The sequence below is a fragment of the Rhineura floridana genome, chromosome 3 (genome assembly GCF_030035675.1).
Source record: "Rhineura floridana isolate rRhiFlo1 chromosome 3, rRhiFlo1.hap2, whole genome shotgun sequence".
Lineage (NCBI taxonomy): Eukaryota > Metazoa > Chordata > Lepidosauria > Squamata > Rhineuridae > Rhineura > Rhineura floridana.
The window spans coordinates 228,678,359-228,690,007 of record NC_084482.1 but is presented as its reverse complement, the minus strand read 5'-3'; positions in this window follow the sequence as shown (position 1 = coordinate 228,690,007).

Genomic DNA, 11,649 nt, shown 5'->3' with positions numbered 1-11,649 from the left:
GTAGCAGGAGACTGGACACAGCCTCGCCGCGCCCAGCTGCAGACCGATAGGGATAGGATTTGGGCGCACTTGGAACGGATGTCACAGAAGCCCCCCAACCAAGCTAAATTTATTGCGATAAAACAAGAAGCCAGTGAACCTCCCAGAAAATTTTGGTTGCGCTTGTTAGAGGGAGCATGTAGTTATACCAATTTGAACCCAGAAATCGTGCTGGATCATCCGACCCTCATTGCCAATTTTGTTCATCAAGCACAGCCAGCAGTGAGAGACTATTTTTTGAATTTCAGACCCGGATGGGGGGGGGGAAGCTGTGACTGTGATCCTAGAAGTAGCGGATTTTGTGTGGGATAAAGACAAGGAGAAAAGTAGAAAGAAAGAAAAGAAAGAGGATTTTGAAATGCTGGCTCTTGCGATAAGAGGCCAGCCGCCAAGCAGAGGATACCGAGACAGGGGGAGAGGGTTTCCGAGGGGGCCGAGAGCCGGAGAGCAGAGAGGGAGAGGACAGATAAGACAGTCGTGGCAAGGAGACAAGGCTTGTTTCCAGTGTGGAGATTACTCTCATTTTAAGAAGGACTGTCTGTGGAGGACAGGGAACACACAATACAATAATAACCCTTCTTACCCAGACTATACAGGCGCTAACGCAGAACTCCTGCCCCCACCTCCACCTGCTGTTCAACAGACACCGGCTTCATGGGACCAGTATGGGGGTCGCCAGGCAAACCAACAATGACTAAGCATGGAGAATGCAGGGTTGGGAACGGGACTAATGAATCTTATGTCTCTCGCAGGATTCTTTCTCTCTCTCTCTCTCCCTACCCAGGAACCCAGACTGTCTTTAAGTGTACAAGGGCAGGAAGTATTCTTCCTGGTGGATACAGGGGCCACGTATTCTTTGATAAATGTTGCCTGTAATGATTGGTTAAGTAAAGAAGTAAAAATGACAATGGGGTTGACGGGAACCCCATGCCTATGTGTATAACTTCACCGTTGCAAGTGAGGTACAAAGATAAGCTATTTAACCATGTTTTTCTTTATTCTGCCTCCTGTCCCATCTCTCTCATGGGCCGTGACATGCTATGTAAACTGGAGGCTACCTTAACCTGTACCCCTGATGGGGTGGGTTTACTGATGAGTGTATTAGGGGTTCCAGTGGGAACTGCAATTAAACACAAACATTCAGGACACAGCCTACCAGAAGATCTTGCTGATCTACCACCAGATCTGTGGGGTACGGAAGACACAGATGTAGGATTGCTGCGGTCGGTAAGCCCCGTGAGAATCCAGGAACCCTTCCTTCCCCCACCCAGAGTTGCACAGTACCCATTATCGTTGGAAGCAAGAGAAGGCATACGCCCCATAATCGAAGGCTTTATTGCAAAAGGAGTCATCCGGCCACAACGAACCCCCTGCAACTCGCCTATTCTACCTATAAAAAAGCCCCCGAAGAAGCCCGGAGACCTGGTCTGCTGGAGATTTTGCCAGGACTTGAGAGCGGTGAACAGGTATGTGATCCCTTTACACACAGTTGTTCCAGATCCGGTAACAATCATCAGCCAGATACCGTGGGATGCGAAGTGGTTTACCGTGATTGATCTAAAAAATGCCTTTTTCAGCATCCCTCTCCACCCAGAATCGCAGCATTTGTTCGGGTTTGAATGGGATCAACGCTCCTTCGTTTGGACCTGAATTCCTCAGGGATATTGTGACAGTCCCGGGGTGTTTAGCCAGTGTTTACGGGATGATCTTGAGGGGTTCACCCTGGAACGGGGTTCAGTTCTTGTTTTGTATGTTGACGATATTCTGATGGTGAATGAACACCAGGGGCCGCTACGAGATGATGGTAAGGCTTTTCTGTTATACCTGCACTCCAGGGGTCATAAAATCAACCCGAAGAAAATCCAGTGGCTGTCAGAAAGAGTTAAATATCTGGGTTTCATTTTAACGCCAGACGGGCGACAAATGGACCCTGGGCACGTTTCTACCATACAAAATTGCCCACTTCCACAGACAAAGAGACAGTTGAGGGGTTTTCTGGGGCTAATCGGGTTTTGCAGACCATGGCTGCCTTCCTGTGGAGAATTGAGCAAACCGCTACATGAGCTCACTGCAAATAAAGCTCCTGATCAGATACAATGGAGCCGGGACAATGAAAAGGCGTTTGAGTTATTGAAACAAAGTGTAGCAACCTCCATGTCTCTGAAACCACCGAATTACGGTAAACCATTTCATTTGTTTGTGCATGAAAGAGCGGGGGTCGCTAGCGGGGTCCTAACACAACTGTATGGCCCCAGTCACTTCCCAGTAGCCTTTTATTCACAACAAATTGACAACGTAGCCCGTGGGACCCCCACATGCACACGCACGCTAACAGCAGCGGCTTTACTTCTGGCTAAAGTGAAGGGATTGACCCTTGGCCATTCTACTACTGTCTGGACCTCTCACGCACTTTCAGCCTTACTGCGAAAAGGCACCACGCAATTTTTTTCAGCACAAAGACAGCAACAGTTGGAAGCAGAACTGCTGGAGGATCCTAATGTGTGGTTTGAACATTGCGGACCGTTAAACCCAGCTACTCTTCTGCCTGAACTGCCTCCACCCTTTCCGGATCATGATTGTGTGCAAGTTCTGCAATCTACTTTACAGATAAGACCTGATCTGTCTGACGAACCGTTACCAGAACCAGACATCGTTTTATTCACTGATGGCAGTTCCTATTACCAAAATGGGGTAAGGTACACGGGTTTCGCTATCACAACGCAGTGGGAAGTAGTGGAGGCAGCAGCACTCCCGGGAAGGTGGGGAGCACAAGTGGCAGAAATTTACGCTCTGGCCAGAGCATGCCAGTTGTCGGCAGGGAAAAAGGTGACCATCTTCACAGATAGCAGGTATGCTTTTGGAGTTATTCATTGTCATATTCATTTGTGGAAATACAGGGGGTTTACAACTGCTGGGGGAAAACCTATCCAACATCTGGAACTTGTGCAGAAATTGTTAAAAACTATACTTGAACCTTTACAGCTAGCGGTGGTGCATTGTAAAGCACACACTAAGGAGCAAGATCCTGTCACACTAGGAAATGCCCTGGCGGTCCAAACTGCACTACAAGCAGCATTGCTCCCAATAAGTATGCTAACTCTGGCACTTATAACTACTGCTTTTGTCCCACCTGTATCTGTTTCAGTACCCCCACAAGAAGTGAAGCAATGGACTGAGCTAGGTGCAATCCTGAAGCAGCAATTGTGGACCATGCCTGATGGTCGAGCATGCCTTCTGAGATCACTGTACCAAACGGCGGCAAAATGGTTCCATGATCACGGGGGCCATTATGGCACGCACGCACTAGTGGACTTGATCACGCGTTCCTGGTATGCCCCCGGAATTCAGCCGATATGTGTTGCAATAGTGAAAGCATGTCACATTTGCCAAGCAAATGGCCCCGCCTTACCGAATAGGGCTCTGCAAGGGGGTAGACCTGTACCAGCTGCACCATTTTTACATATCCAAATAGACTTTGTTGATCTCCCGAAGGCTGAAGGAAAGAAACATCTCTTGGTCATGGTATGTCCCCTAACAGCATGGATAGAGGCATTCCCAACCGCAAATTCCACCGCTGCAACGGTGGCCCGATTACTACTAAGAGAAATAATACCACGATTCGAGGTTCCAGAGGTTATAGAGTCAAATCAAGGAACACATTTCACAGGACAGATTCTGGCTAAAGTCGAAGAAGGTCTGGGAATCAAAAATCTGTTTCATACTGTTTATCACCTACAATCATCCGGAGTGACGGAGAGACAGAACTGGGAAATTAAGACGGCATTGGCTAACTATACTCAGGAAACAGGATTAAGGTGGCCTCAGGTACTCCCTCTCGTTCTTTTCCATTTGCATACCTGTCCTACCCGGGCCTTAGGGCTCTCACCATATGAATTAATGTATGGCAGGCCTCCGTCAAAAGGGGGGAGCTTGCCCAATGTGGATGTTTCACTATTGGGGGGGGATCACATAACTGTATCCCAGTATCTTTCTCTGCAGAATAAAGTTCGTGAGCTGTGGAAAACTGCTGGATTTACTAAAACAGTGCCCCTCGAGGACAAAGTACATCCATATCGCCCAGGGGACTTTGTTTGGGCAAAGAAATTCATGAGGGGCGACTCTCTGCAGCCACGATACACGGGACCACACCAGGTCCTCCTGTCTACACAAGTGGCCGTCTTCCTGGAAGGATGTAAATCGTGGATACATCATTCCCACGTAAAGCCATCCGTAGTGACAGCATCTCCACCTCCCTTGGTCCCCAAATTATGCCTGCAGAAGAACGAAGAAACAGGACAGTGGCAAGCGGCTCAGCTCCCTTTTCAGGACGCAGACATTGAGTAAATAACAGTACTTTGATCACCTAGCCCCACCGACGCGAGAATGGCCCGGCAAGATTCAAGGGCGCTTGGTTGTATGTGGGTTTGGTCCCTACTGGTCCATCATGCCTTGCCTCTTTGTTGCCCCCCAGATGTTAAGATATGCGCTGATGCTGATTATTATCATTTAAGAGACTATGGACGGACAATACCTAAAACCCAAGACTGCCCAGACCCTTTTTTGTACGATGTGGACCAAGTAAAAGAAGGGACGGTGAAAGCAGATATAGCAGGGCGTTTATGTCATAAAGCAACTGTAATATTACAACATAATTACACAGGTAAATGGGTAGTTCATTGTACCCGAGTAGAGATGGAATGGCCCATCAGACTTGCACTGTGATGCCGACAATATCGTCCTATGCTTAATCATGGATGTCCCTCCAATTTAGATGTAAACACTATAAGGCAGGAATATAACATGCTTACTTTTCAGATCCAAACAAAGGGAAAAGAAAAGTTTTGTGTGGGCATCGGCATACCGTCATGTTATGAATGGATGAGTAACAAGCTTAGGGCTTGGAAAGCCCCACAACGTCCGGTAACACAGGCCAAGCACGAAATAAGAGTAACAGGTAGACCTAAACACAGAAACACGAAAACAGGCAATGGGTGGGATGGAAACACATTTGTTGCCTTACTGGAAGAAACAGCTCCCAAGAAGGGAACGTGTTATGTTTGTGCACACACACCACCACATGGCCAGGCTGGAGTCCCCCTTACAGGGGCCCCCTTGCCGCTAAAGGAATATCTTTCCTTTGCCTCACATTCCAGCTCACAGGAATTGGAGGGGGGGCTGGTCTTAAGCAGGCCCATCGCCAGCTCAGTCTGTGTGGGCAGCGGAAGCCAACCGACAGGAGGAATGGTATGTGAGGGTTTGATTTTTTCTACAAGCCCGGGCAATTGGACATTCTCAAATGGAACGCACTTAGAAGCAGGCTTAACATGGCTATCCATCTGGCAACTTTTATTACAGCTGACTTTCGCAGAACACCACTTAGTGCCTTTTCTAACCGACTTAGTGGATCACCAAACACCATCCGGACTCTGGTGGCTTTGTGGACACTCTGCGGTAAGAAAATTGCCAAAAACAGGCTCTTGGACTTGTACTTTAGGGAGGGTTGTACCAGGACTTCGGGTTTCCCACACCCTCCCGACCCTGCGTCGCCGTAATAAAAGAGGCACAGGGGAAGCTGTATTGAGAGGGTTTTTTCCTATGTATGGAGCAGCCAAAACGTACCAAGAACTTGTAGAACTTTCTCAGGCTTTTGAACGTTTTATGAATGATTCGGCTATTTCCTTTTCAGACCTCACTAATGAACAGGGACAAATTAGAACTATAGTTTTGCAGAACCGGTTAGCCTTGGATTTTTTATTAAGCTCCCATGGGGGGGTCTGCTCGTTAATAGGGAGCGAATGTTGTACCCACATAATGGACAGTAAGGCAGATGTCATTAAACACATTAATGATATCGGGAAGATCTACCATGAGGTAGAGCGCATTGGAAACTTTTCTCTCTTTTCTAGTTTCTCAGACTGGTTTTCAGCATGGCCAGATTGGCATAAGATTCTGTTTTATGTGATCTTAGTAATTGTGATTTTAATTTCTGCCTGTTGCTGTTTGCAATGCATTCCAAACCTGATGCAACTAGCATCAACATGCCTGAGTAGATTAACGCTATCATTCTCCCGAAAACCACAACCAACTTTTATGGAAATGGCTTTAAGGCCGATCTGGCAACCCAAGAAAGGTAATACAGCTACCTGAGAGAATAGTCATTCTCTCAGGGCTGAAAGGGGGGACTGTTGGGTCAGGATTTGTGACCCAGTTACCCGCAGAACTATAATTCACTTGCTTTACTTGAAATGGCTTGGGCATCATGGGAAACTGAACCAAAGTGGCCTTTGAATGACTTTTGATATAAAATGTCGGTTTATTTCCTGGTGACCTGACCCTTACCTACATTCCAGTGGCTCGAGTAATAAAAGCCGGTTTAAGCTGGAAAGCCTTACTATTATGTGTTTCTTGTTTTACATCTATGCCTATAACCTTGCTTATTGTTACAAATGTGCCTTGCATAGAAATGTTAAAAGTTATTCCGATGCCCCACAGACCTTGACTTGTAACACCCTTTAATATGCAAGCTTAGTAATTTCATGTCTGTCTCCACTTGAGGGGCGCCCGGTTGCAGCTGGGCCTCCTCTTCTAGCTGTTCCCTTTGTCTGTTCATGCAGAGTGCTTATCTCAAGGACATGTGAAATATGCAGACATAGAGTCTAAAAAATAGTCTCAATGTTTCTACTTGTGCCCTTCCTCGGTACCCCTTTACCTCCTTCTACATATCTTAAGGTTGAAATAACTAGCAATTGCTTCTTTTGTATTTATGACGTTACCCCGATATTGTAAACTTCGGGGAGAGGCTATATATACCCTAAGCTATCAATAAACAAGGTTCCCATGCTGACCTGCCTTGGCTTGTGAGTATTGGGTCCCCTATGCAAAGGAATTGTCTTGTGTTTATTTGATCTCTGATAGTGGGTTCATTTGAACTCAGCTCCGCACCTTCCCGGGTGTATGTGAGTTGGGGTCGAAAGAGGCAACTCGCGTGTTGGGTTTGGACCTAACATCTTCTAGATCTAGAGTCTTGTGCACTCCCTGCTGGGGGTGGAGCCTGAACTGTCCCTTAAAACAACAAAGGATCTACTCGATCCCATAAAGACTTTTAGTCTTTAAAGCAGGGATGGGGAATTTCAGGCCTGGGGGGGAGGTCAAATGCGGCCCTCCAGACCTCTCTGTCTGGCCCTTGAAGCTCTCCTTTAGCCACCATCCCCCTCCCCAGGCCACACCCCTCACTAGCCTCGCTTTGCCCCCTCCCTGAGAACTTCTGCTGGCTGGAGCGCCCCCCTGATAATGGCTATTCTTTCTTTGGAGGGGGGAGGGGGAGGGGCATGTCTGAGGGAGTGCAGAAACCAGCCTCCTATTCAAAGGTTAAATTTGCATTCTCTGCTCCACCCACTTTTGCCTGGAAGGTTACCCAGAAGGGAAGCGGCCCTTGAGTTGCAAAAAGTTCACTTTCAAGGGCTGCAAAAGTCTTGGCTGCTCTTGCAGACTGATACGGCTGCCACCAGCTCTCCAGGTTACAAGGAAATTGCCTCACGATCAGCGTAGTTCGATGTTGCCTTTACTATAATGTCTGCACTGATCGGCAGCATCTGAGGAGGGCCAGGGGACACTTGTGGGTCAGCCCTCTTTCTGCCTGGCCGCCTCCCTCCCCTTCGGATCCGGAGTCAATGTCTGGCCACCCACTCCTGGACAAATGCTGCAAGTCTGAAGCTCCCACTTTCTAGATGATTGTGGGGGAAGGACTCTGCATTCCTCACCCAGACCCTGAGGATGAGCCCAATTTCCAGAGACAGACCTCCCCCCCTCTGCTGACAGCTGGTAATTTGTTAATTGCTCTGTAAATATCCAGCTATTTTATGGCAGCCACTAACCACCCTCTGCCCCTGACCCACTTCAATCTAGCAGCAGATTTCACAGCCTTGACATGATTTCTTCTGAGTTGTACCAATAAAAATATTTTGAACCTCCCTCAGTCTTTAAACTGTTTTCTTCCCTAAAAGTTAGGGCTCAAAGGAGTGCCACTTTTATCAGTACTGGGGAAGAAAGCGGGGGGGTGGACTAAATCTGCCCATTTCGATACAACTTCTCTATCTGTATAAATGTTACTTTCTGTCATACCTATAGTGTATTCCCAGCTTTGATTGGTTACTTATGTCAAACTTATGCCACCCTTCATTCAAAATGCCAAGGCAGCGCAACAGGCCATTAAAAGTCAATAAATACAGCACGGATCATAGCAGTTGGACAGTCTCTCCATGGGCTGCACAATGCATCAGTGCCCAGCAAAGGCCTGAGAGTGAACAAACACCTTTCCAGGAGGCATTAAAAACTCAGCCTTACTTTGATTGTGTGGTTGGATGTTTCCACCAAGTGGGTGCCACAACAGAAAAGGCCCTGCCCCCATTTGTCCCCATTGGGAGATCTGCTTCTATTGGCAAAAGGACCCCTTCGTGCAACCACGTCCCAACTTGTTGAGGACTTTCTGGGCCAGCAAGAGAACTTGGCCCTCGAGGCTGGTAGCCAATTCGCAGCCTGTGGGTGTGGATCTCGGAGTTGTGGTGTGACATGTCTGCAGCTGGTGGCTCCAGCCAGCAGGCAAAGTGTGGCCTTTTGCACAAGCCACGGCTGCTGGACCCAACGTAAGGTGCAGCCCCACAAAGAGAGGACCAGGACCTTCGCACTGGCTACGAATTAGTTTCCAGGCTCAGTTTAAAGAGCTGGTTTTGACCTATTAAGCCTTGTTTGGTACAGGACCCCAATACCTCCAGGACTGCCCCGCCCCACATGAACCAACCTGGACTCTGTTCTTCATCGGAGGCCCTTCTCCATGTGCCACTTCTGAGGGAAGTGTGGAGCGGGGATGTGGAGTCCGAGTTGTGGAGTCGGAGTCGGCAGGCCTGCCCTTAGCATGTGTGGGGCCCAGGGCAAAAGCATAGTTGCCCCCCATTCTTTCTCTCTCTATATATATATTTATATCTATTCAACAGGTCAAGCTTGCACCCAGCATAGAAATTGCACAAAATCTTCACCCATTGAATGGCTGCCTGTCACTGCAGCTGTTAAAGGTCCAAAAGCTCTGTTCACCTTCCCCAAAGCAAAACAGTCTTGCTTGTGGTGGACATGTAGAAGTACTCCATGCCTGTATTTTCCACACAGAAGAGATCGGGGGCTCTCATGGGTGGGCAACGGAAGTACCACTCCTCACCACGTGGACAGAAGTGGAGTCAATGAAATATATACGCATGTACAAAGAACAGAGATAACAGGTCCAAACCTCAAGGGGCAGACTGACAATCTAAGACAGACCCAGGGGGACATCGGAGAGAGGGAGGATGGAGGCATGGGAAGAATATGCGATTATTTCATTGACAGTTGCTTTGGCTTACTTACAATAAAATATAGGAAGGGGGATGAGGGTGCAGCACTTTGGGAGGAAATAGGATTTGGGCATGTGTGGCCAGGACGGACAACTTAATTAAATTAAATTAAATTAGGTGAGAAAAGGACATGTGAATATGATTTATTTAGAAGATTTTTCCCCCTTTCCCGTTCCTTCAACCTATGTTGTCAGACCCAGATGCTGTGGAAAAGATTAGAAGGGGAGGGAAGTCCTTTGCCTGGCTTGTAGGCTGCCCGATGTGGTATCGCTGCCTGCCCCTTTTCACTTCTCAAGGGCACTTAGGTATAATTCTTCTGTCCTGCTTTATAGCCCCAAAGGCTCTCAGAGCAGTTTGCAAAAGATTATCAGAATAAAGTCTCTCTCAAATCTAGCACAGGGAGAGAAATGACATGGTGTCCATAGATGCACCTCCCGTCTCTACAGCTTTTTCTAGGTAAAGGTGTTGCTTCTAATAAGTGGCAGTCTGGCAAAGACTTGCTGCTCCTGTGTCAGTTCTGGAGATGTTGGGGCCTGAACCTGGGACCTTCTGCATGTGAGGCAGATGCTCCACCCAACTGAGCTACAAAGCAAGATTCCAGTCCTCAATGTTCTGGATTGAAGGGCTGACTTAAAGAGGAACACAGAAAGCTGCCTTATAGCTAGGCCAGAATATTGGCCCATCTAGCTCAGTATTGTCTGCACTGGCTGGCAGCAGCTCTCCAGTGTTTCAGACAGGCAGTCTCCTCCTGCCAAGCCTGGTGATGCCGGGAACTGAACCTGGAACCTTCAGCATGCAAGGCAGATTGCTCTACCACTGAGCTTCCCCCTTAAGGCCCTGATTGATTTCTTAAAAGTGGGTGGAGAGCAAACAGCACCCAGCAATCCCAGCAACAGGGGAAAGGACAACCAACAGTTTACAAGCCAAAGGCAGGAAGGAGCAGGATCCCGAGTTACTGCACTCCACCCCTGACTTACCGGGGAAGGTGAGGCTGAACCTCTCTGCTTAAAACGGAGGTGAACCAAGAAGCGAGGGCAGGCACAGGCATTGTAAAAAGATGGGCAGGAGACGGGTTGCAGGAAGCAGACTTTAATGTCCAAACTAAGAACGACCCATGTTACCTCGGTATGCATGAAACACCGCGGTAAGCGCCTATTTTACCCCGGAACAAGCATCACACGGCGTGGGAAGGATGCACCTGGAAGGGATTCCCTGTGTCATTCTCAAATGGGTTCCCCCTGCTGTTTAGGCCATGCCTGCCTGCCTGCCCGCCCTTCCTGCAGGAAGGATCCGACGGCGTCTTTCTGCTGCGCTCTGCTGCAGGGGGGCCCCTCCATGCCCACTGGCTGCGGGGATGCTGCGTGTCACCAGCGGAGAGAGAGCAGGAGATATCCCCGTGTAGTGACTGCAGAAGAGGGGATGCTGCATGACGCCAGAGAGAGGGCCTCCTTGGGAGCTGGTGGGAGGTGTAGTTTTCTTCAGGCAGCTCCACCATGCTTGCCTTTCTGTTTGTTTGTTTCTTTGAGGTGGGGAGTGGGGGCGCAGATCGCCAAGCGCAGCATGCACGGGGGTAGGGTTGCCAGGTCTCCGGTTTTCTGCCGGAGACTCCGGCAAAAGGGGGCCGTCTCCGGCCTCCGGCTATACTTCATTTAAAGAGGTGGATCTCCAGCTTTTTATTGGCCCCCTCAGCCACGCATGCGTGATTGACCACACATACGTTGGGCTGTGGCTGGCCGACTTCCGCTCTTTATCATTCAGGCAGGCAGGACTTGAGCAGCCGCCACAGTGAGGGACCTCTCCAGCAGCAGCCCCTGCCCGCTCCCACCACCACCCACAGAACATACAGGCTGAGGTGAGGCATGTGAGGGTGATCTGATGGCCCATGGGTGGGTGGAGGCGAGCGGTGGCAGCGGAGGCTAGGCTGGGCCAGCCTGGCTTCCTCAGTCCCTCTTAGCCCCGGCCCAGTCCAGAGCCAGTTCCCCTGGGGCTCAGGCTGCTGCAGTCTCTGGTTGGGGGGGCATCACAGCCACTACCATGCCCAGCGTCTCAAGACGGGACCCACGCGGCCTGCTGTCAGCCTCAGCAGGAGCCGTGGAGGGCAGGCCGGGCCGGCTCCTTAGCCCCGGAGCTGGTTCCCCTGCTCCAAAAAGGACGGCCGCCGGCTTCACCCCTCCTGCTGTGGGTGCCGCTGGGGGGGCCCATCGTGTAGGCCCCGTCTCCTAGCAACCGC